This window comes from Arachis hypogaea, chromosome 10 (assembly GCF_003086295.3).
Source record: "Arachis hypogaea cultivar Tifrunner chromosome 10, arahy.Tifrunner.gnm2.J5K5, whole genome shotgun sequence".
Lineage (NCBI taxonomy): Eukaryota > Viridiplantae > Streptophyta > Magnoliopsida > Fabales > Fabaceae > Arachis > Arachis hypogaea.
In genome coordinates, this window is record NC_092045.1 from 95,564,306 (window position 1) to 95,587,250 (window position 22,945).

The following is a 22,945-nucleotide window of genomic DNA, read 5'->3' on the forward strand; positions in this document are numbered from 1 at the left end:
AGTTTGAATTCAAAATATCAAAAGTATAGACAATTAAATAAATTGGGAATAAAATATGGATAAACAGTTAAGGCTTCAGAGTTATCTATTTTTCCGGATTAACTTTTCTTACTAACTATTTTAATTATGTAGGATTTAATTTATGGCAAACTATATGTGACTAGACCCTAATTCCTTAGACCTTCCTAGTCTCCTCTAAAATTCATTAACTGCCAATTCCTTGGTCAATTAATTCCAATTAAAGGGTACATGATCAAATTCCAGTTGCATGCCACAAAAACTCTAATTACCCAAAGAATAAAAGAATTATATGTCACGTATCCCGTTAAATCCAAAAAATTAGAATTTAGGAGAATGTGTTTTCAAGCTGTTGTTCAAGTATAGAGCTTTTCCAAGTTATACAAGAACTCAAATAGAAAGAGGGTCATACTTCCATTCCACCCAAATTCATAAGATAAAGAACGAAAACAATTCTTAAATATAAATCCAAAACATAAATTAAAATAGAAAAAGTAATAAAATCAATCCATACAAATAGACAGAGCTCCTAACCTTAACAGTGGAGGATTAGTTGCTCATGGAATGTGAGATGTAAATTTGTATAGAATTCCCTAATGGAATCCCTCTAATGTCCTCTCCCTAATGGAATAGAAGTCTCCCCTTTTTATAACTAATCCTAATTAATTTAAAATCTAATATTTTAAATTAAGATAATATCTTTTCCTAAAAGATAAGATTTAAAATCAAATTTGAATTTAAATCAGAATTAACTAACTACTCCGCGTCTTGTAACGTGGGGACCACTTGGCTTCACTGGATCTGCGCCTAACTTTGGTTGCTAAAATGGGGCCCAAAAATCACCCCTCAGCGTTTTCTGCATTTTCTGCACGTGGCGCATGTCACGCGTACGCATCACTCACGCGTACGCGTCAATGGTCTTTTCTGCGAGTCACGCAGATGCGTCGGTCACGCGTACGTGCCGCTGAGCAAATCTTCAAATCACGTGTACGCGTCGCCATGGATACTTCCAGATCACGCGCTCGCGTCAGGCACGCGTGCGCGTCGTTCCTCGCTGTGATCTCCTTTGATTCTTGAGTTGCAGAAACTCCATCAAATCCAGCCAAATGCTACCTAAAATAAATTAAATTGCCCAAAACTCACAATAGCATCCATAGTGGCTAAAATATAATTAATTCTTAATTAAACTCAAACAATTTAAGTGCAAATTCACTAGGAAAAGATAGACAAGATGCTCACGCATCAAGGTTCCCCCTCTTCTCCCTGTCATACAACTAACAAAATACGCATCAAGAGATAAAATGAAGAGGTTATTCTTGTTAGAGTGATTGTTAGTGTGAGTGATACAAATTATCAAACAGTTAGTGAGTTAGTGAGCAGAATTGTAGATAATAACAAAGAAAGAAAGAAAAATAGAGAGAGTATAGAGAATGAGGAAAAAGTTAAACAAAGTGAAAATAAATGACTGAATAAAGCAAACAAACAAAGGAAAAATGCTCAATCTAGTGAACTTCCAACTTAATCATTGTTGATACAAAATCAATCTCCGGCAACGGCGCCATAAACTTGATGCACGAAAACTTGTCTCTCAACAATTTTCCCTTCGGCAAGTATACCAAATTTGTCGTCAAGTAAAAACTCACAATAGAGTGAGGTCGAATCCCACAGGGATTGATTGGTCAAGCAACTTTAGTTGGAAGAGTATGCTAGTTGAGCTAAATAGAGTGTAGTTTGAGAATTTGCATAAAATTAAATGACGGAAAAGTAAATAGCAGAAAATAAAATGTAAAATCTTAAATGGGAATTTAGGGTAATGAGCATGCAAATAAATGACAGAAAATAAAGAGAATGGGTAAGATCAGAAATGGGGAATTCATTGGGCTCAGGAGATGTTGTATTCTCTAGATCAAGTTCATTTTCATCTCTTCCTCAATCAATGCATCTATTGATCTCTTTGGCAATCTTAGGTGATTAGATTCCAATTCCTTGGTAATCCAATCTCTCTAAGCTTGAACAATTGCCCAATTCCTTGATTTAATTGCTCATGGGAAGAGATGAAGTATGGTCACTGATTTGATAAACCCCATTTGTAGGGTTTATCTTGTGTTAAATTTAGGAGATTTTATCACCTTTTACCCACATTTATCCAATGAAATAGCATGGTTTTATAACTTCTCCTTTAATTGTGCTTAAGAGTGAAAACATGCTTTTTATGTCTTAAAATAGCTAAATTTAATTCTCCTTGATTCCATTAGATGCCTTGATATGTTTGCTAAGTGATTTCAGATTTAGGAGGCAAGGATTGGATCAAGGGAACGAAGGAAGAGCATGTAAAAATGGAGAACTCATGAAGAAATGTAGGAATCGCAAAAGCTATCAAGCCGACCTCTTCACACTTAATCGACCATAACTTGAGCTACAGAGGTCCAAATGATGCGGTTCCAGTTGGGTTGGAAAGCTAACATCTGGGGTTTCAAAAAGATATAAGATTTGACATAGTTGCATCGTTCATAGGGGCGCGCACGCGCACAGTACATGGATGCGCCGATGGTGGCACATGATCCCCCTAATGCAACTCGTGGCCAGTGATTTTAGAAGCCTTGTGGGCCCAATCCAACTCATTTCTGATGCTATTTAAGCCAAGGATTGAAGAAGGATGAATAGACTTGTCATCATTAGTCATAGTTTAGTTTTGGAAGTAGTTAGAGTTAGTTTCTAGAGAGAAAAGCTCTCACTTCTCTCTAGGATTAGGATTAGGATTAAGTTTAGTTCTTAGATCTAGATTTAAATTCATCTTCTTCTACTTCTATCTTCTCAATTCCTTGTTGTTACATTCATCATTCTTCTATTCTTTTGTTGTAATTTCCTTTATGTTGTTCTTATACTTTGTTGTAGATCTACTCTTGTTCCTTCCATTTTTTTTCAATTCAATTCAAGGTAAATCATAATAATTGTGTTCCTTTTGATTTGTTGTTGTTAATTCTTTGCAATAATTGTTGTTAGATTTTGTTCTTGTTGTTGATTTACTATGCTTTCCTTTTATACCTTCCAAGTGTTTGATGAAATGCTTGGTTGGATTTTAGAGTAGAATTTTGTGCTCTTGGCTTAGAAAGGTAACTTAGGAACTCTTGAGTTACTAGTGTCCAAGTAATTGATGATTGGGAGCCATTGACTCTAGTTCTCACTAATAGTGAAGAGTTAGGACCTATGGACTTGGATTGATATATCTCATTTAACTTTCCTTTACTACTAGTTAGAGGATGATTTAATGAGATTAATCCTTGCCAATTCTCATATTGTGGTTAGTGATTAGGATAGAGATCCTTGACCACCAACCCTTGCTAAGATCTTTATAGCCATTAGTTTAATTTTTTCCATTTATCTTTCATGTTTCTTATTAAAACTCCAAAAATAACACACAACCAATAACAAGACACTTTATTGTAATTCCTAGGGAGAACGACCCGAGGTTCAATACTTCGGTTTATAAATTTTAGGGGTTTGTACTAGTGACAAACAACTTTTTGTATGAAAGGATTATTGATTGGTTTAGAAACTATACTTGCAACGAGAATTCATTTGTGAAATTCTATACCATCAAAAATCTAATCATCAAAATGGCGCCGTTGCCGGGGAGTTGCAATGGTGTGATGTTATTGGTTATTGTACATATGTGAATAGTGTGAATATTTTGCTTTTTGCTTTGTTTGCTAGTTGTAGAATTTTGTTTCTTTTGTTTTCTATTAGCTTTTGATTTTTGTTTTCTCTTTTCATCATGAATTCTCACTTTGGCTATGAGTGTGATTACAATTATGTTGTAGGAAGTGGAGATTACAATGAAGAGATGTATCAAGGATGGGGTAACCAAAGGTCGGAGGAGCCATATGCATATAATCAATCCTCATGGCAACAACCTCCACCAATGCACTATGAAGAAGAGTCATTCTATGATGCATACCAATCCAATGGCTATGGTGAATCCACTTGTGACTTTCAAGAACCACCACCATATGCCTATGATCCATACCCTCAACATAACTCTCAATCATACTCACAAGCCCCTTCTTACCAACCACCTTCATATGACCCTAATCCATACCCATCCTACCAACAACCATATGAGCCATATGAACCACATATAGAACCACCACCATTCCAACATCAATATTTTCAAGAGCCACCTCCAATATATGAAAATTTTCAACCACAAGATGAATACTACTTTCCACCACAACCTCCCATGGAAGAATACTCATATCCATTGAACCAAGAGCCACATCATCTTAATCATATTATCCAAGAGGAACAAGAGTCAATGGATTGTCTCAAGGAAGCATTGGATCAATTTCAAGCAACCATAGAGTGTGTTGTGCAACAAGTGGAAAGAGTGGAAAACATTGAACCACCACAACTCTACCAAGAAGAACCACCTTCCTACTATGAACTCTTCTTCCAAAATGATGAACCCTTCCACCCACCCCAATCTCTAATGGATGAAACCCTTGGTGTTCTTGTTCAAGGGCAAGAAGAGATGAAAAGGGATGTGCAAAATTTCATGGCCGCCTTGGATGCGGTAACAAATCAATTAGCCTCCCAATGCTTGAACACTCAAGGAACTCTCATGGCTACATGTGGAGAATCAAATGAAGAACATAGCATGAAGGAGAGATTGGAAACTCCGGTGGGAAATGAGGAAAGTTGCTTTGTATTGGAACAATTGGAGGAAGCTTTAATTGTTGAAGAGAAGGAAGAAGTGGTAGAAGACTTAGGAGATGCAGAGCTTTCATGGGAATATAGAGTTGAAGAAAACCCCTCCAAGATGATTGAAATTGATGCTAGGGAGGGATGTGCACAACCTCCAAGGCATATTCCATATGAAGACTTGGATGGGATAGAACAAGAATTGAGTTTCCTTGATGATGAAGATCAAGCATCAAGTCTTAGTGGTGAAGAATCCTTTGAGCATGAAGAACCTTCTCCCGTTGGATTTGAAAGCGTTGAGGAGGTAAATTTTTCTCACCCTCGCTATTATGATTTGAGTAAGGGAAAAGGTTTAGATAAAATTGTTGAACAAAGGATTGAGATTAAGAGATCTTGTGAAGAGGTGGAGGTCCCTAGAAATAAAAGAACAAGGGTTGGTTATGCTTTGTCAAGATCTTTGGAAGCATCTTTGCCTAGGTTGCCATCTACTCCTTCACTTGAGTGGGTAAAATTCATTTCTATTAGCTTTATTGTCCCACTTGAGTATGGCTTGCTTGAAACGGATGGTCAACTTAGGATGCTTTGTGGGATGAAGCGTAAGCGAAATATGTTTCGTGGTTGGCGTTGCAAATCAAGGCTCATTTTGGTTGATACTTCAAGAGTTGAATACAAAGGTGGGAATAGTGCTCAAATAGATGGGTCTAGGAGGATTGTTAGCCACTATATAGAGAATTCATCTTGTTCACTACCCGGATGGACTAATAATGATGATCAACCTCAAGACGGGTGTGAAAACAAAGTGTGGGATCCCGGATTAGAAAAAGAGGATCAACTTTGGGAGCTCCAAGCTTGTGAAGAACTCCATAAATACTTGGCTTAATCCATGAAGAATCTTGGGGCACAATGGAGAACCAAGCATTAGTGGGAGTTCCAAGATGAGTACAAGCACAAGCCACCTTGATAAGGAGCTCCCCATAAGTCCAACTTAAGGACAATAAACAAAAGTGTTAGGTGGGAGACACCCCACCATGGTAAAATCTTTTCATTTTTTTCTCTTTTGTACATACTAATAGAATTAGTTTACTTTCATGTTGTGTTGAGTTTGTTGAGTCTAATTGGTAGTTTAGTATGTTAAATAAGGTTTTATGGTGTTTTGGTAGCTGTTTGGAGGTTTGGAATGTTTGGATTGGTGCAAAAACATAGCAAAAATTTTGAAAAACAGAGCACCATCCACGCGTACGCGTACTGCACGCGTATGCGTGCATCAAGCGATTTGGACCATCCACGCTCGCGCGCCATGCGTGCGTACGCGTGGATTGAGAAGTTTCACCTTCCATACATTGACCCGAGAGTTGTGCCTACGCCACGCCAACGTTGTGCCTTTGGCACAACCCCACTCGCGCGCACGCGCACATGACGCGTACGCGCCACTCTCGAAATAAGCCATCGACGCGGACGCGCCATGTGCGCGTACGCGTGGATGCCCTTTCTTCCATTCACTACATTTCTTTTCTCCCCCTCTTTCCATTTCTTTCATTCTCCTTCCTTCTTCCCTTCTCCTACCCCTCATCCAACACTTCTAAACACCATTGATAATCATTTATGTTAGTTAGTTAATTAGTTAGTAGGTTAGTTAATTAGTTAGTTTTAGTTTAGTTTTCATTTTATTTTCTCTCTTTTCATTATAAGTGTTGGATTATTGACTTTATTTACTATGCATTGCTGCCTCCTTATTGCCTAAATGCTATTTTAGCATGAATGTTTTTTTAGATAATCTTTGTTGGATTCTATGATTAACGTTATATTTTGCTACTTGGTTTTGAGTTTTTCATGCTTACCTTTTAAAAACACCAAGTGATGAAAGTTGCCTTCGAGCTTGTAACTCTTCTTGAATTACATGATTTGGCCACTATGTGATTTGAGCCTTATTCTGTGATTAGGCAATTTCTTGATGGATGTTGTGCATTTACCTTAATGCATTGTATTTCATGATCATATGCATCAATATGTGTTTGACTTGAATGCTTTCATGCTTCTTTAATGCTTGTTTTACCTTACAAGTTCACTTAGAGCATCTCAAGCATACTAGGATAAGTGAAGCGCTTGCTTCTTTTGTGACATAGCTTTTTATGCTATTGTGTGTTCTAAAAGGCATGCAATTTAGAATTCACACACTTATTTGTCATTCATGTCACACTATTCAACCACTCAATTCTAGTGATTTACCTCACTCCAATAATGTATGCTTCCTTGCTTTTATATCTTCTCATCTTATGGTGTTATGCTTTTGTTTTTCATGAATGATGCACCGTAAGCAAAAATGGAAGCAAGACTAAGAACACGCAGCAATCCGGAGATTCGTCGTACCCCCTTGCTCATCTTTAAGTGCACCGAGGACGGTGCAAACTTTTAAGTGTGGGGAGGTCGTCCGACCGGTCGGCGATTTTGGGGTGACAAATTTCTAATCTCAACACTTTTGCATTTCATTTTAGGTTTTTTTTATTTTTACTTGCATTTTCTTATTTTTGCATACATATACAATAAGCTTTGTCAAAATAATGAAAATTTTCAAGGATTTCTATCTATAGGGCACCAATTGATTTGAGTGAAAACTTTTCATAGAACTTACTTGAATTATATATCTTGTGGAACATGAATTTTTGAGCTAAGAACACAAGCAAGTGAGATTTGAGCCTAATGGTGTGGTTACTTCTTATAACCACTTATCTTTCCTTCTTGTGTGCCTTATTCTCTTCCTATGATTGTAATCTTTGATTTGTTTGATTCTCTATTTCCATTATTTTGTGTATTCATGCATTTATATGATTGAGGCCATCATTTTATTTAGCTCACTTACCCAAATAGCCTTACCTTTTATCTTTCATCATTAGCCAACTTTGAGCCTATGTTTAACCCACTTGTTCTTTAATTTAGCACATTACAAGCCTTAAAGCGAAAAACAATAAATATTCTTAATTTGGATCTTTGATTAGCTTAAGCTAGTGTGTGTGAGTATCATTCAAGTGTGGGAATCTTGGGACATTGGGTGAATAAAAGGGTATTTTTGTATTTTTGTTGAAAATATTGGGAATTGGGTACATACTCATATATTGATCAAATGTAAAACCTTATGCATTGATGATCTTGTATATAAAAAATTGAGAAAAAGGAAAAGGAAAAGAAAAAAAACACAATATGGAAAAGAAAAGAAAAAGAAATAGAAAAAGAGAGAAACAAAGAAAAAGAAAAAAAAGCAATAAAAGGGGACAAAATGCCCCAAAGCAAAGCTCAATAAGGGTCAATGCATAAGTGTTGTGAAATGAAAAGAAAATGCATGAGTATGTGAAAAAGTGAAAAATGGGTAGTTAGGTTAGAACTTAATTGTATAGGATGTCATAGGTTAGGTGGGAAGTTTAAGCTTATCAAAGATTCAAATTCCAAGTTCACTTAACCATATATGCATCCTACCTTGACCCTAACCCCATTACAACCTAAAGAAAAGACCTCATGATAATTGTATGAATGCATGAAATATATGTTGATTGTTAGAAGAAGAACAAATCTTGGAAAGTATGATTAGGGGAGAATTGAGTGAATCGACCCCAAACACCGAGCGAATAGAGTGCAAACACATCCGGTGAAGGTTCGATGCTCGATTACATGTTTCCACCTATAATCATCACTTTTCATGCAAGTTTGTAAAAATATTTAATAACTCAATTCAATTGTGGATTAGACTTGCTAGTCATAGGCCTTATGCATATATGCTTCTTGGAAATTGATTTATTTTGACCAAGTAATTGCATTCATTTAGATAGTTGCATATAGGTAGATTGCATTTAGTTAATTTACATTGAATAAATGTTGATACCCTTTGTTTCTCTCTTGGATTAAGCATGAGGACATGCTTGGTTTAAGTGTGGGGAGGTTGATAAACCCCATTTGTAGGGTTTATCTTGTGTTACATGGTTTTATAACTTCTCCTTTAATTGTGCTTAAGAGTGAAAATATGCCTTTTAGGTCTTAAAATAGCTAAATTTAATTCTCCTTGATTCCATTAGATGCCTTGATATGTTTGCTAAGTGATTTCAGATTTAGGAAGCAAGGATTGGATCAAGGGAACGAAGGAAAAGCATGTAAAAATGGAGAACTCATGAAGAAATGTAGGAATCGCAAAAGCTGTCAAGCCGACCTCTTCGCACTTAATCGACCATAACTTGAGCTACAGAGGTCCAAATGATGCGGTTCTAGTTGGGTTGGAAAGCTAACATCTGGGGCTTCGAAATGATATAAGATTTGCCATAGTTGCATAGTTCATAGGGGCGCGCACGCGCACAGTACATGGATGCGCCGATGGTGGCACATGATCCACCTAATGCAACTCGTGGCCAGCGATTTTAGAAGCCTTGTGGGCCCGATCCAACTCATTTCTGATGCTATTAAAGCTAAGGATTGAAGAGGGATGAACAAACTTGTCATCATTAGTCATAGTTTATTTTTGGAAGTAGTTAGAGTTAGTTTCTAGAGAGAGAAGTGAGCTTCTCTCTAGGATTAGGATTAGGATTAAGTTTAGTTCTTAGATCTAGATTTAGATTCATCTTCTTCTACTTCTATCTTCTCAATTCCTTGTTGTTACATTCATCAATTCTTCTATTCTTTTGTTGTAATTTCCTTTATGTTGTTCTTATACTTTGTTGTAGATCTACTCTTGTTCCTTCCATTTTTTTTCAATTCAATTCAAGGTAAATCATAATAATTGTGTTCCTTTTGATTTGTTGTTGTTAATTCTTTGCAATAATTGTTGTTAGATTTTGTTCTTGTTGTTGATTTACTATGCTTTCCTTTTATGCCTTCCAAGTGTTTGATGAAATGCTTGGTTGGATTTTAGAGTAGAATTTTGTGCTCTTGGCTTGGAAAGGTAACTTAGGAACTCTTGAGTTACTAGTGTCCAAGTAATTGATGATTGGGAGCCATTGACTCTAGTTCTCACTAATAGTGAAGAGTTAGGACCTATGGACTTGGATTGATATATCTCAATTAACTTTCCTTTACTACTAGTTAGAGGATAATTTAATGAGATTAATCCTTGCCAATTCTCATATTGTGGTTAGTGATTAGGATAGAGATCCTTGACCACCAACCCTTGCTAAGATCTTTATAGCCATTAGTTTAATTTTTTCCATTTATCTTTCATGTTTCTTATTAAAACTCCAAAAATAACACACAACCAATAACAAGACACTTTATTGTAATTCCTAGGGAGAACGACCCGAGGTTCAATACTTCGGTTTATAAATTTTAGGGGTTTGTACTAGTGACAAACAACGTTTTGTATGAAAGGATTATTGATTGGTTTAGAAACTATACTTGCAACGAGAATTCATTTGTGAAATTCTATACCATCAAAAATCTAATCATCAAAATTATACCACATGTATTTCCAAATCAAAGTGTTGGGAGGATTACATGTCACATGTTTTTCATTCAATCACGCTTGCTTCCATTTTAAGATATCACTTGTTCCTCAACTTGATGAATGTGATGATCTATGACACTCATCATCATTCTCACCTATGAACGTGTGCCTGAAAACCACCTCCGTTCTACCTTAGACTGAGTGGATATCTCTTAGATTCCTTAATCAGAATCTTCGTGATATAAGCTAGAATTGATGGCAGCATTCAAGAGAATCCGGAAGGTCTAAACCTTGTCTGTGGTATTCTGAGTAGGATTCAAGGATTGAATGACTGTGACGAGCTTCAAACTCTTGAGGGCTGGGCATTAGTGACAGACACAAAAGAATCATTGGATTCTATTCCAACCTGATTGAGAACCGACAGATGATTAGCCGTGCTGTGACAGAGCCCGTTGAACATTTTCACTGAGAGGATGGGAGGTAGCCATTGACAACAGTGAAACCCTATATACAGCTTGCCATGGAAGGAGCCTTGCGTGCATGAAGAAGAAGACAGTAGGAAAGCAGAGATTCAAAAGATAGAGCATCTCCAAAACCTCAACCTGTTCTCTATTACTGCAAAACAAGTATTTATTTCATGTTCTTCTACTTTTCACAATTAAACTGAGAATTATTGATATCCTGACTAAGAGTTACAAGATAACCATAGCTTGCTTCAAGCTGACAATCTCCGTGGGATCGACCCTTACTCACGTAAGGTATTACTTGGACGACCCAGTGCACTTGCTGGTTAGTTGTGCGGACTTGCAAAAGTGTGATTGCAATTTCGTGCACCAAGCTCCCTAACCCAATGAAAGGGGTTTAGTTGTTCATAACTCTAGAAATGGAAAATGGTAGAAAATAATACATCACAGCTAAAAGTGCAGAAAAGTAAATATACAGAGAGTAGTTCTCCAAAGTGCTAAGCTCTTCTATAGTTCAAAACTACTCCTATATATACTACTCCTCTTGATCTTCTAGTGAGTTCTTCAAGTCTTGGATGTGGGCTTTGGATCTTGAGTTAAAGCAGTTCCAATATTTAGTGGGCCCAGCTTGCAGAGAAGTATGAATTAGGCAAGGGCGTTAGTGAAGTTAACGTTAAGTGACATTGTGGGTTCGAGAACATTAGTGGCAATCACAATTTTAACTAACGTTCCAACCCTATATAACCTACGTTAACTCCAACGTTAGTGGCACTAACGTGACCACTAAAGTTGCCTTTGTAAATCTTCGCTAGCGTTATTGGGACTCACCTTTCCCAATAACGTTGGCTTATAACCCTTTGTCCCTACGTTAGAGTTCACGTTAGTGTAACTAACGTGGCTCTTAACGTGGTTATGCCTCACTTTCGAGAGCGTTAGTGACACTTACCTTTGTCACTAACGCTCAAAGTTCCCCTACTCTCCACGTTAGAACTCACGTTAATTAAGTTAACGTGGCCACTAACATTGTAGTAATGCCATCTTCCAACGTTAGTAACAAAGGTGAGTGTCACTAACGTTGGCTCATCAATCCCAGCTCTACGTTAACTTTCGCGTTAGTGGTCTTAATGTGACCATTAACATGGACAATGCTAGTTGATCCAACGTTAGTGACAAAGGTGAGTGTCACTATCGTTGGCATTGTTCCTCTCTTCCACGTTAGAGTTCACGTTAACTAAGTTACGTGACTCTTAACGTGGCTCATTGCCAATTCTTGGAACGTTAGTGGTGTTCACGTTTACCACTAACGTTGGAGCTTTCTTTTGTCTCCACGTTAACTACCACGTTAACTTAGTTAACGTGGCAATTAATGTGGGCTTATGATGGCTTCGCGGGCGTTATTGGTGATCACTTTTCTCCTTAATGTTGCAAGCTATTTACCATTCCACGTTAGTGGTCACATTAACTAGATTCACGTGAGTACTAACGTGGTTCTTCCTTGCTTCCTTTGTCTTGAAATCAAGCAAATAAAGTGCATCAAAGCTCTAGCCAAAGTCATGAGATTATGCATCATCAATTTATCATTCAATTCTAGCAAAATCCTCATGAAATCATGTGAAATTCACAATAGTTGCTTGAATCAAGGTGTAAGTGTATTTGCATCCAAAACTTGCCTTATTGACTAAGAAAATGCATGAAACTACCTTAAAACAGTAAAGAAAAGGTCAGTGAAACTGGCCTAAATGCCCTGGCATCAACCATTCACACCTTCATTTAACTCATTAACCTCAACATTCCTCTCATTCACTACAACAGTGGACTCATTCACAACTTCATTACCCTTATTCATTTCAACAGTAACTTCATTCTCCTTCTCATTAGTCTCACCAATTTTCTTATTAGTAACTTCATCTTCGTGCACATCATCAGCAGGTGGATTGATTTTATACACACTCTTACTACTACCATCAGAAACCACATCTTTTTCAATAATGTCAAGGTTGACATTAATTTTGGGTGTTCAAAATAAAGATGAACAATGTTGTCATTCTTCATAGCACTCTCACACATCCTCATAACTTCAATATCCATCCTAAGCACTCTCAGGCCTTTGACTAAATCTAGATCAGGTTCCAACCAATAAACTTCATTATATCCAGGGTAACTCCAAGTCTAGAAATAAGCCCTCAACATAAAATAAATTGCATGTCTCCACATTCACCCTATGAATCTCAGTTACTAAACCCCCTTCATATGTGACATTACCGTACCCCTTTGTAAATAACCTATGTGATGATACACAAATGTAATTAGACGATCCATCTAAAAAATTATAGAAGGAAGATAGAATGAATAAACCAGAAGTATAGTCATATGTCTTTGATAGTGGCAAAAAAAGGGGTTTACATCCTTAACGACTATAGCAATGTTGTAAGTGCAGAAGACAAACAACAAACATGATGAACTACCAAAACAATCAAAGTCATCATAAAGTTGTCTACAATGGCAACGTACCATCATAAGGTCATTCACAACGAAGAGTGGAGTCACAATGATGCTCTTTGCAATCCCTTGCACTTAAAGTTCTAGATTCATCAATGTCTCTCACGTGTCACGTCCTTTTCTTCTCCTTCGCGCCAAGATCGACTTTCACAGCAAACATCTCTGACTCTTTATGTGTCCTTTTAGTTTAACTCTTAATGAAAAAATGGGAGATTTAGTCAAAGTAACTAATAATAAGGGTAGATAATTAAGGCAAATCTAAATTGATTTAGGGATTTTTCAGGTAGTATTAGAATTTATTTAATTAAAAATTCTAATTCAAAACAAAGTTACCTTATCATTAAATCACAGTGGCCACCTTAACATCGTTTTCACCGAAAATGTGCTCCGGCAAGTTTAGGGACACACTTGTCAAATTTTAAAATCATTAGAAAACTATTTTATCAATAATAAAAGTCATGTATCATTTTACTTTATATACAAATCAGCTATAACCTTAATATGTTTATATATCTATAAGAATATTATATTTTTTTTAGTTTAATGTCTCTTGAGAAAAAAATTGTATTTTACTATTTTTTATCCTTCTGGTTACTCAGAATTTAATTAAATTTCTAAATTTAAAATATAATTTAATTTTAACGTACTTTTTATAATTAGCTTCTACTTAAAATGAGTTGAACACAATAGTCCAACAAAAAAAAAAACTCCACTTCCTTAACATTTTTTTCCATAGACCATTAGTCAGACAACAAAAAATATAATTATAAATTTTCTTCTTTTAAATAATCAGCTATGATGTGCGAATATAAAGAAATTATCTCCCACAAAAAAATATAAATAATTGTGTTTAAAAAAATATTAAAGTAAAAGAATTATTTATGTTAAAACATAAAATCTAATTTTATTTTAAATTTAAATTTATAATTTTAAAAAATTAATTACATGAATAAAATAAATTTTATATTTTTTATTATTCTATCTTTGTATTTTATTTATTTATTTCAACTTATTAAAGATAATTTTCATATTTTAATCGGGTAAAACACATAATTAAACAAAATCCAACTCAATATTACACAATTCATCCAAATAAAAAATATTACATAGATCTTCTCAATCACCTCTTTATGTAAATTGAATGAATCAGATTAGATTTAATTCTCTATGTAAATCAAAATACACTGGTTCAATTTATGCATGCATGCATGTTGTCCTAAATCTAATCAGAGTGATTAGATTTACTAGAAAAGCATGCATGCATAAATCGAAACAGGGTGATTAGATTTACTAGGACAACATGCATTCATGAATAAATCGAACAAGTGTGTTTCGATTTACAATATGTAATTTGAGAAAAATAATTAAAATACTATATCAACAATATTATCATTTTGTAACACCCTAACTATCGAAAGTCACGCTTCCGGCTGCGCCACTCTAATAGTTCGGATATTACGACGACTCTTATACTATTTAATACTAAAATATGAGCCTCTTTAAAACTTAAACCGAATTTTTCAAAAACATACATATATACTCACAATATAAATTACCATACTCACAGGAAATATATATATATATATATATATATATATATATACACATACATACATATACATATACATGCATATTAATTTACCATCATCTCATATCAAAATCCTATCCCTCTTACAAAACCTGCAAAGTTAAAGGAGAGGGAACATAAATATTAAAACAATACAGAAAAGTCGTCTAACAGAAAAGAAATAAGCTCTTCCGAACTTCGTCATCCGTAACCTGAAAAGAAAGACCTGTATGGGAGTGAGAACATCATCCTCGAAAGGGTTCTCACTATAGGGTTGCAGAATTACTATAATAGGTTACGCGAGATAAAATCATTACAGTGATTAATAACCGCCTTATGCATCTTTTCAAAAGCAACGGTTTACTATAAGAGAAAAATCTGAAATCTTTTCTGAAAGAGGAACTATTCAATTCTTGAAAATTCAAAAGCCTTTCAAAAGGTTTATCTATACTGATCCAAATTAGTTTTTCACACTTTTCCAAACCAGAAACATCAACCAACATGGCCCCCAGCCCACCTCATGATCAACCACGGCCCTAGGCCCAAATAGTCCAAACAACAACCAATCACCAAGGTCCAACAGGATCTCACTCACAAACACAAATAGGAAATTTCAAGCAGAAACAAACAATTACTTCAAGTAGAACATTTAGCAGTTAACCACAATTAATCACAAAGGCAAATCAAGTACAATATGCACACTTAAACAATGTCACATAGATGCATATGATGAATGCCTGTCTTAGTGGCTGATGATATCATCTGTCGGTTATAAAGCCAACCCGACAAGTCCTAGTAGCTAACCATTGGACTGTCCCTCTGTCGTGCATCCCCAACTCGAGTTATTCACAAACATAATCATAATTCACATCCAACACCCTCACCTGGTGTATATACACGGGGGCGAGCTCATCCAGAACTTTCACAGTGTCCGGCCACACTTACGACATAGGGTCAGCAGAGTATCGAGTCTCAACCTAGAGCACATGGTGGCTAGCCACTTCTTCTACCCAGGGAAACTCGTATCTCAGATAATTGAAAGTGCAACAATCATAATATCAATAACTCAGCATATATGCATTTATTCTAAGCCATAAATCAACATTTATCTCAGCCATCCAGCTTAAATTCATGATTCATAGTCAGCCATCCGGCTCATAACATATTCCGCAATCAACCATAATTCATTATCATACACAGCCATTCCGGCTCATAACAAAATAGCACTTCCACCATCCAACATCATCAAATTCATAAAATCATCATTCAAGCCATAAATAACTTTTTCTCAATTTACTTCACTTTGAAATAAAAAATCAATTCTTTTCAGCTTTGGCTTTAAAATTTCCATTCCTCAAATCATTTCAGGCTCATAAGCCACCTTTTCTCAAAGTAGGTTCCCTTTCCAAAATAAAGCCACTCTCGGCATTCTCTTTCTAAAACTTCCAAAATCATGGCAAATTAAAGGTCTCATCGAAAATATTCAAATCCATCCATCCAAAAATAGGATTTTGTAACAAAAGTTCCTCGGCAGGGTCTCAAGTCTTTAGGGGAGAATAACATAACTCATTTCCTCAAGTTCGCTTAAAATCTTTAAAACCTTGGCTTCCTGATTTGAGTAATAAAAATAGAATCTAAACCAAACCAAGTCGTGTAATCAATTACTCCTTTCAAAATCATTTCCTTTACTTAAACAAACTAGCTTCAAATCCATGATTAAATCTAAAGCGTTTCAAAATGCTCGAAAAATCATTTTGTTTTGCTAAACCAGAATTCAAAAGATACTTTGAAGCTTATCTAAAACGTCAAAAAAATGAGATTTATCAATCGAAACCCAAATTCTTTTAAAGTCACGAAAACTCCTCCAAGTGACAATCTTTAAGTTAAATAAAGAAAACCATAAACCCTTTTCACCTTTTAAGAATAGCCTTGAAGCATAATTCTCTTTCGAATGACTTGCACCCAAAGACATACTATTTTTCTTAGGAAATAAGGTGAAGTCATAATTCCCTTTTCAATAACTCTTTTCAAAACGTAGCTTCATCACTTTCATAATTGCTCCAAGTAAAGACAATAAAAGTCTTAAATTCACAATCCTCCAAGTAAAATAGAAAAGGTATTAAACTCATAATTTCCCAAATAACATTTCAATTAAAGACTCGGATTTTATCAGAATTTTGGCAGTATCTCCCCTAAAACTTGGACTTTGCCACCCTTTCCGGGTCCCAACCAAACCACTCAGCAACCCTCTTCAAGGGGTCCAAAACCAAATCAATTCAAAATCAAGTTATTTCCAAAGATGCATCGTGTCCAGGTTTCAAGAACACCAAATCAAATTCAAATCAATTCTTAACAGAATAAACTCGATTTCAAGCTTTTATAAATTAACTTTAAAGAAGCATTTCAAGAACTATCTGTTTCACAAAACCGAACAACAACCCAGCCAATCAAGCATTCATATTCATCCAAGACAATCAACAATTACATAAAACTTATATAATCACTCAAAGATACATTTTCTCATGTCAATATCCATATATAATAATTTTAATTCATAAAATGTGGTTTTCTAAAAAAGGCCCCTACCTCAACAAATTGAAACCACAACCCAAACACCTCTCAGAAGTCCTTTCGTCTCGACCCAAAATCAACGGCAAATTTAAAGCACAGCCTCACACATTTTCGCAGCAACATAAACAGCTCTAAATCACAAGTAACCTTGGTTACCAATTCCTAAGAACATTAATATCATAAAAGCTTTAATACTTATACAGAACACTAACGCGGGGATTTTTGAAATATAAATACTTACTGAACTAGTGAAATGAAGCAGTTGCAAACTCCGAGCACGACACGCAAGCATCGATGCACAACCCTACGACAGATAATGCCACAACACCTCAGCCTAAATTATCAGAACAGCGACAAAAGGCTTCTCGAACCCAAAGCTTACCGAAACGAAGAAAGGATGGCTGAACTGAAATAACGGCGGCCTCTGAACCGGTTCAGCGGCAGCCCGGCAGCCACCTTAAGCGGCAGCGGTGACCTAAACAACATGCAGCGATAATAAGGTTCCCGAAAACTCAACGGAAAGGAGAACCAACTTAAAACCCTTACCGATAGTGTTTCCCGGCGAAGGCAGCGGGGTTTCTTGGCGACAGAAGCGGCGGTGGCTGGGCGCGGGTCTCCCTTCTTTCCTCTGCTCCTCGTGCTTTCTCTCTCTCTCCCTCTGTACGACCCGACGGCTTCCCCCTCGATGGCACAGCAGCAGGAGTGCAGCAAGTACCCACCACTGTCGCGCTCTTTCTCTCTCTGTGGGTCCCTTGAGAGCGTCGTCCCCCTAGCAGTGATGGCGGCTTCGCACAGCTCTAAGGGTGGGCGATGGTTGTAGCGGCGTGCCTCCTACCTACACGAGCTCTCTCTCCATCTCGTCTGTGAATCACATCTCCCTCCTCTGGACTCGGCTCGACAACGATGGCTCCACGGAGACGGCGAGCTCGTGGCAAGCGCGACGTTCTTCTCCCTCTTTGGTCAGACGACAATGAGATGGCGACGCTGAAGCCTAGCACGCCGGTGCGACGTTCCCCTCTCTTCCTGATCTCTCTTCTTTGTTCTTTGTGCACACACCCTCCTCGGTGCAACACGGCGGCGCGGCAGCAGTGACGCCCGCCGGCGCCGTCCTCCTTCTCCTCTTCCCCGATTTCCTTTTTCTTTCTCTCTATGTTATGTGCGCATGTGTGTGTTTGGTGTGTGTGTGTGCTGTTAGAAGGGAAGGGGATGCGGCTGTTGTTGGTGTTTGTCGGGTTAGGGTTAAGATTTTTTCAATTTCGGAATTAGGGTTTTGGTGAAATTAGGTTTAAGGGTAATTTTGTAATTTCAATTGAAAATAGGGATAATATAATAATTAGAAATAAATTTTAATTCAACAATAATAATATATAAAATCTTATTTGTTCATCAATTTCACAAATTATTTTTAATAAAATGTTTAAATCCAATAATGATGAAATTAGGTAAAAATCCAAATTTAATTGTCAGCACTTGATTTGATTAGTCTTAATAAAATAATTTCTGAAATTAAAATTCTTAATGAATAAATAATTTGAAATAGACTCGTAATGAGATTAACCAAAAATTCTGGGTTTTACACATTTAATTTATGAAATTAAGTATAAAAATTATTTCTTTAAAATATTGATACACTATACATACACATACATTAGAATTTTTTAAATAAATATTTTATTTACGAATATAGGTAATTTGTAGCATATTTACCAATTTTTATTTTTTTACATGTTTCGTTTGTCGTGTAAATAAATTAAGATTGCTTATATCTCGTTTACACTGTAAATGATATAAGACACTATTTTATTTGGCATTGTCTCGTTTACAAACGAGATAATAGAATTTTTAAAAAAATACACATAATGAGATAAACTCATAGTTATCTCGTTCATACAGTAAATGAGATATACGAAGTTATAAATATAAAAATATAATTTTTTAAAATAATAAAATAATTTAATTTAAATTAAAAAAATTGATATATTTGTTACTATTTAGATCGACTTTAATTAAATTATATCTCATTTATATTTTAAATTTTAAATTTTAAATTAATAACTTTTTCTTATTTATTTGTACTGAACTTTTTAAAATAGATGGTTTCAAATAACAGTAAAGATAGATGGTTAGTTTTAAATTACTAGCATACATGTAAAAATTACTAGTTTTTAGAAAAACAGATGAATTTACGTAAAAATAATGATTTAAAACTGTGCATTTAAAACCAGTTCATTATATTTCTAAATACCAACACATTTGAATTTCTTATTATATATGATCAAATAAAATTTATCAAAATTTTTAATTTTTTATAATTTTTTATTCATTTTGAATACTAATTTTTTTAATACTAATTTAAATGTGTTGATTTTTATAAAAATAATGTGTTAGTTTCAAATGAACAATTTTAAATCACATCATTTTTTTAGAAATTAGTAATTTTTTGTTCGTGTACGTTACTATCTAAAATAATGTTTAAAATTTAAACTTAACTAAATGAAAAAAAATTGAATACGAGAATTTAGTGCAATCATAAATATGGATAATCGAAGAAGGTAGAAATCATATGTGAGTAGTGTATAATTATTGATAATTATTTAAATTATCAAATGAATAAAAAAAATATAGTTATTAAAAAACGTTACATAGATCTCCCCAATTACCTCTTTATGTAAATCGAATGAGTTAGACTAGATTTTGTTCTTTATGTAAATCTAATCACCATGTTTTGATTTATGCATGCTGTCCTAGTAAATCGAAACAGGGTGATTAGATTTACTAGGACAGCATGGATGCATAAATCGAACCAGCGTGTTTCAATTTACATAAAGAATTAAATTTAGTCTGACTCATTCGATTTACATAGAGCAGTTATCACAGAGATCCATGTAACTTTTTTTCATTTGGATAAATTGTGTAATATTGAGTTGGATTTGGTTTAATTGTGTGTTTTACCCTATTTTAATCTTTAATAATAGTAGAATTGCAAATCAGACTATTTAGCTGACACCCTAGCATGGTTCTTTGCTTTAGTGCAACTATCAAGTCTCAATCAACCTTTGTTTTCATGAACAGTGATTGTTTCCACCATTGAAACTCCATTTAAGGGTTTGTCGCTAGCTAATGGGTTGCTACATGCATAAGACGGGATTTAAATTCCTGACACATACTTAAGCGGGCTAGTGAGCTAACCACTAGACCAACCCAACTTGGTTACTTCAATAAAATTTTAGTAAACTGAATATTATTTTGAGTAATACCCCACCCTGGTCCCTAACCATTTACGAAAAAGACCTGGCGCTCCCTGACCATTATAAAATAACAACGCGACCTTTATCTATTCACTCTGTATGACCAAAAGGACCCTGTAATAGTTCTTCCGTAAAATGTAACCGAGAAATTCTACGTGTAACGGCAACTCTCTGACATGGATTCAAACAATTTAATGAGACAATTAGGTCCCTGTACAATCATAGAAAATATTACCATTTTGATGCACCGTGAAACCAAATCTTAAGAGACATTCCTCATTCTCTCCCTAACATATCACACACTCTCACTCTTTGCCTTCATCTCACACATAAAATTACTGTAAACCCTAGAGACTATTAGACTTTCCTCCAGAAATAACGATGAAGGAGAGCCGATGAGGGCGAGGTAACTTGGTGCGGTGTTTCTAACCACAGACTAACCGTCAAGTGCATCGGGTCTTACCAAGTAATACCTCAGGTGAGTGAGGGTCGATCCCACGAGGATTGATGGACTAAGCAACAATGGTTAAATGATTGGCTTAGTTAGGTCAACAGAAAAGAGTGTTTGGATGTTCAAAAGGTTTAAGTTCGAACTCAGAATATCAAAAGGATAGACAATTAAATAAGTTGGGAATAAAATATGGAGAAAACAGTTAAGGCTTCAGAGTTGTCTATTTTCCGGATTGACTTTTCTTATCAACTATTTTAATCATGTATGATTTAATTCATGGCAAACTATATGTGACTAGACCCTAATTCTTTAGACCTTCCTAGTCTCCTCTAAAATTTATTAACTGCCAATTCTTTGGTCAATTAATTCCAATTAGAAAGTGATGATCAAATTCCAGTTTATATGCCACAAGAATTCTAATTATCCAAGAATAAGGGGATTATATGTCACGTATCCCGTTAAATACAAACAATTAGAAATTCAGGATAATATGTTTTCAAGTTGTTTGTTCAAGTAAAGAGCTTTTCCAAGTTATACAAGAACTCAATTAGAACATGGGTCATACTTCCGTTCCACCCAAATTCATAAAATAAAGAACAAAAATAATTATTGAAATATAAATCAAAACATAAATTAAATTAGAAAGAGCAAATGAATCAATCCATACAATAGACAGAGCTCCTAACCTTAATAGTGGAGGTTTAGTTGCTCATGATTGAGAGAGAAAATAAGAATTCCGGTAAAATGTCTAATACGGAATGAGGTAGTCTAGAATGAAAAATGGAATCCCTTTTTATAACTAATCCTAATTAATTTAAAATTTAATATTTAAAATTAAGATAATATCTTTTCCTATTTTAAAAATCAAATTTGAATTTAAATCAAAATTATTTATAACAATCATCAAGTCTTCAATTGATGGATGGGGACCACTTGATTCCTTCACTCTGCAGCCTCTGATCTATGCTTTCTGGGCTGAAAATTGGGTCAAAAGCAGCCCAGAAATCGCCCCCAGCATTTTCTGCACGTGGCGCATGTCACGCGTACGCGTCAGTCACACATACGCGTCGATGGTCTTTTTCGCAAGTCACGCGGACGCATTGATCACGCGCACGCCTCGCTGAGCAAATCTTCAAATCACGTGTACACATCAGTCACGCGCACGGGTCGCCGTGGAAAGCTCCAAATCACGTGCACGCGTTAGTCACGCGTATGCGTAGCTCCTCGCTGCCATCTCCTTTTGTTCTTGTGCTGCAAAAACTCCATCAAATCCAACCGAATGCTACCTAAAATAAACAAAATTACAAAAGACTCAAAGTAGCATCCATATTGGCTAAAAGATAATTAATTATTTATCAAACTCAACAAATTAGATGCAAATTCACTAGGAAAAGATAGGAAAGATGCTCACACATCACAACACCAAACTTGAATTGTTGCTTGTCCTCAAGCAACCATAACTAACATAGGTTTAGGATGTGAATTTGTATGAGAATGAGAGTTCGATTAAGCTCATGTCCCTTCTTATAGTGGGGTTTACAACTGCAATCCTGAATAGTTTTGGCATCTCACTCTTCTTTAAATCAGAAGGATGTCACTCTCATTCGAAATTAGAATCCGGATAATATTATGAATTCTCTGATCTTTTGTAACTTAATTTAATCCTTGAACACAGCAATTTTTTTTAGTGTTTTGCACCTTGAGCCTAGCCGTGACTTTAAATATTTTGTCTCAAGCTTTACTTGACACAGAAACACCATAAGCACTTTAACTGAGGAACTCTTTTTAAGTTCTAAATATTTTTATTTATTTTATTATTATTATTATTATTATTATTATTATTATTATTATTATTATTATTATTATTATTATTTAATTAATTTTTTCCTTTTTTATTATTATCCCCACATAGTGGTGCTCAAAGCTTTTGGCGTACTCTGCAATTGATCTCGACTCTAAATGTTTTGTCTCAAGGATTACTTGACACAAGAACACCACAAGCATGTGACT

The 22,945-nt window shown here is 35.4% G+C and overlaps 1 long non-coding RNA gene across 1 annotated transcript; it reads right to left on the bottom strand.

Moving 5' to 3' along the window:
• Positions 1-14,614: 14,614 nt before the first annotated feature.
• Positions 14,615-18,477, bottom strand: LOC112716000 (uncharacterized). The gene is made up of 4 exons (XR_003160125.3): positions 17,783-18,477; positions 17,619-17,711; positions 17,478-17,540; positions 14,615-14,891 (listed from the first exon to the last, which is right to left on the bottom strand). It is a non-coding gene; the product is annotated as an uncharacterized lncRNA (long non-coding RNA).
• Between the last annotated feature and the right edge of the window lie 4,468 nt (positions 18,478-22,945).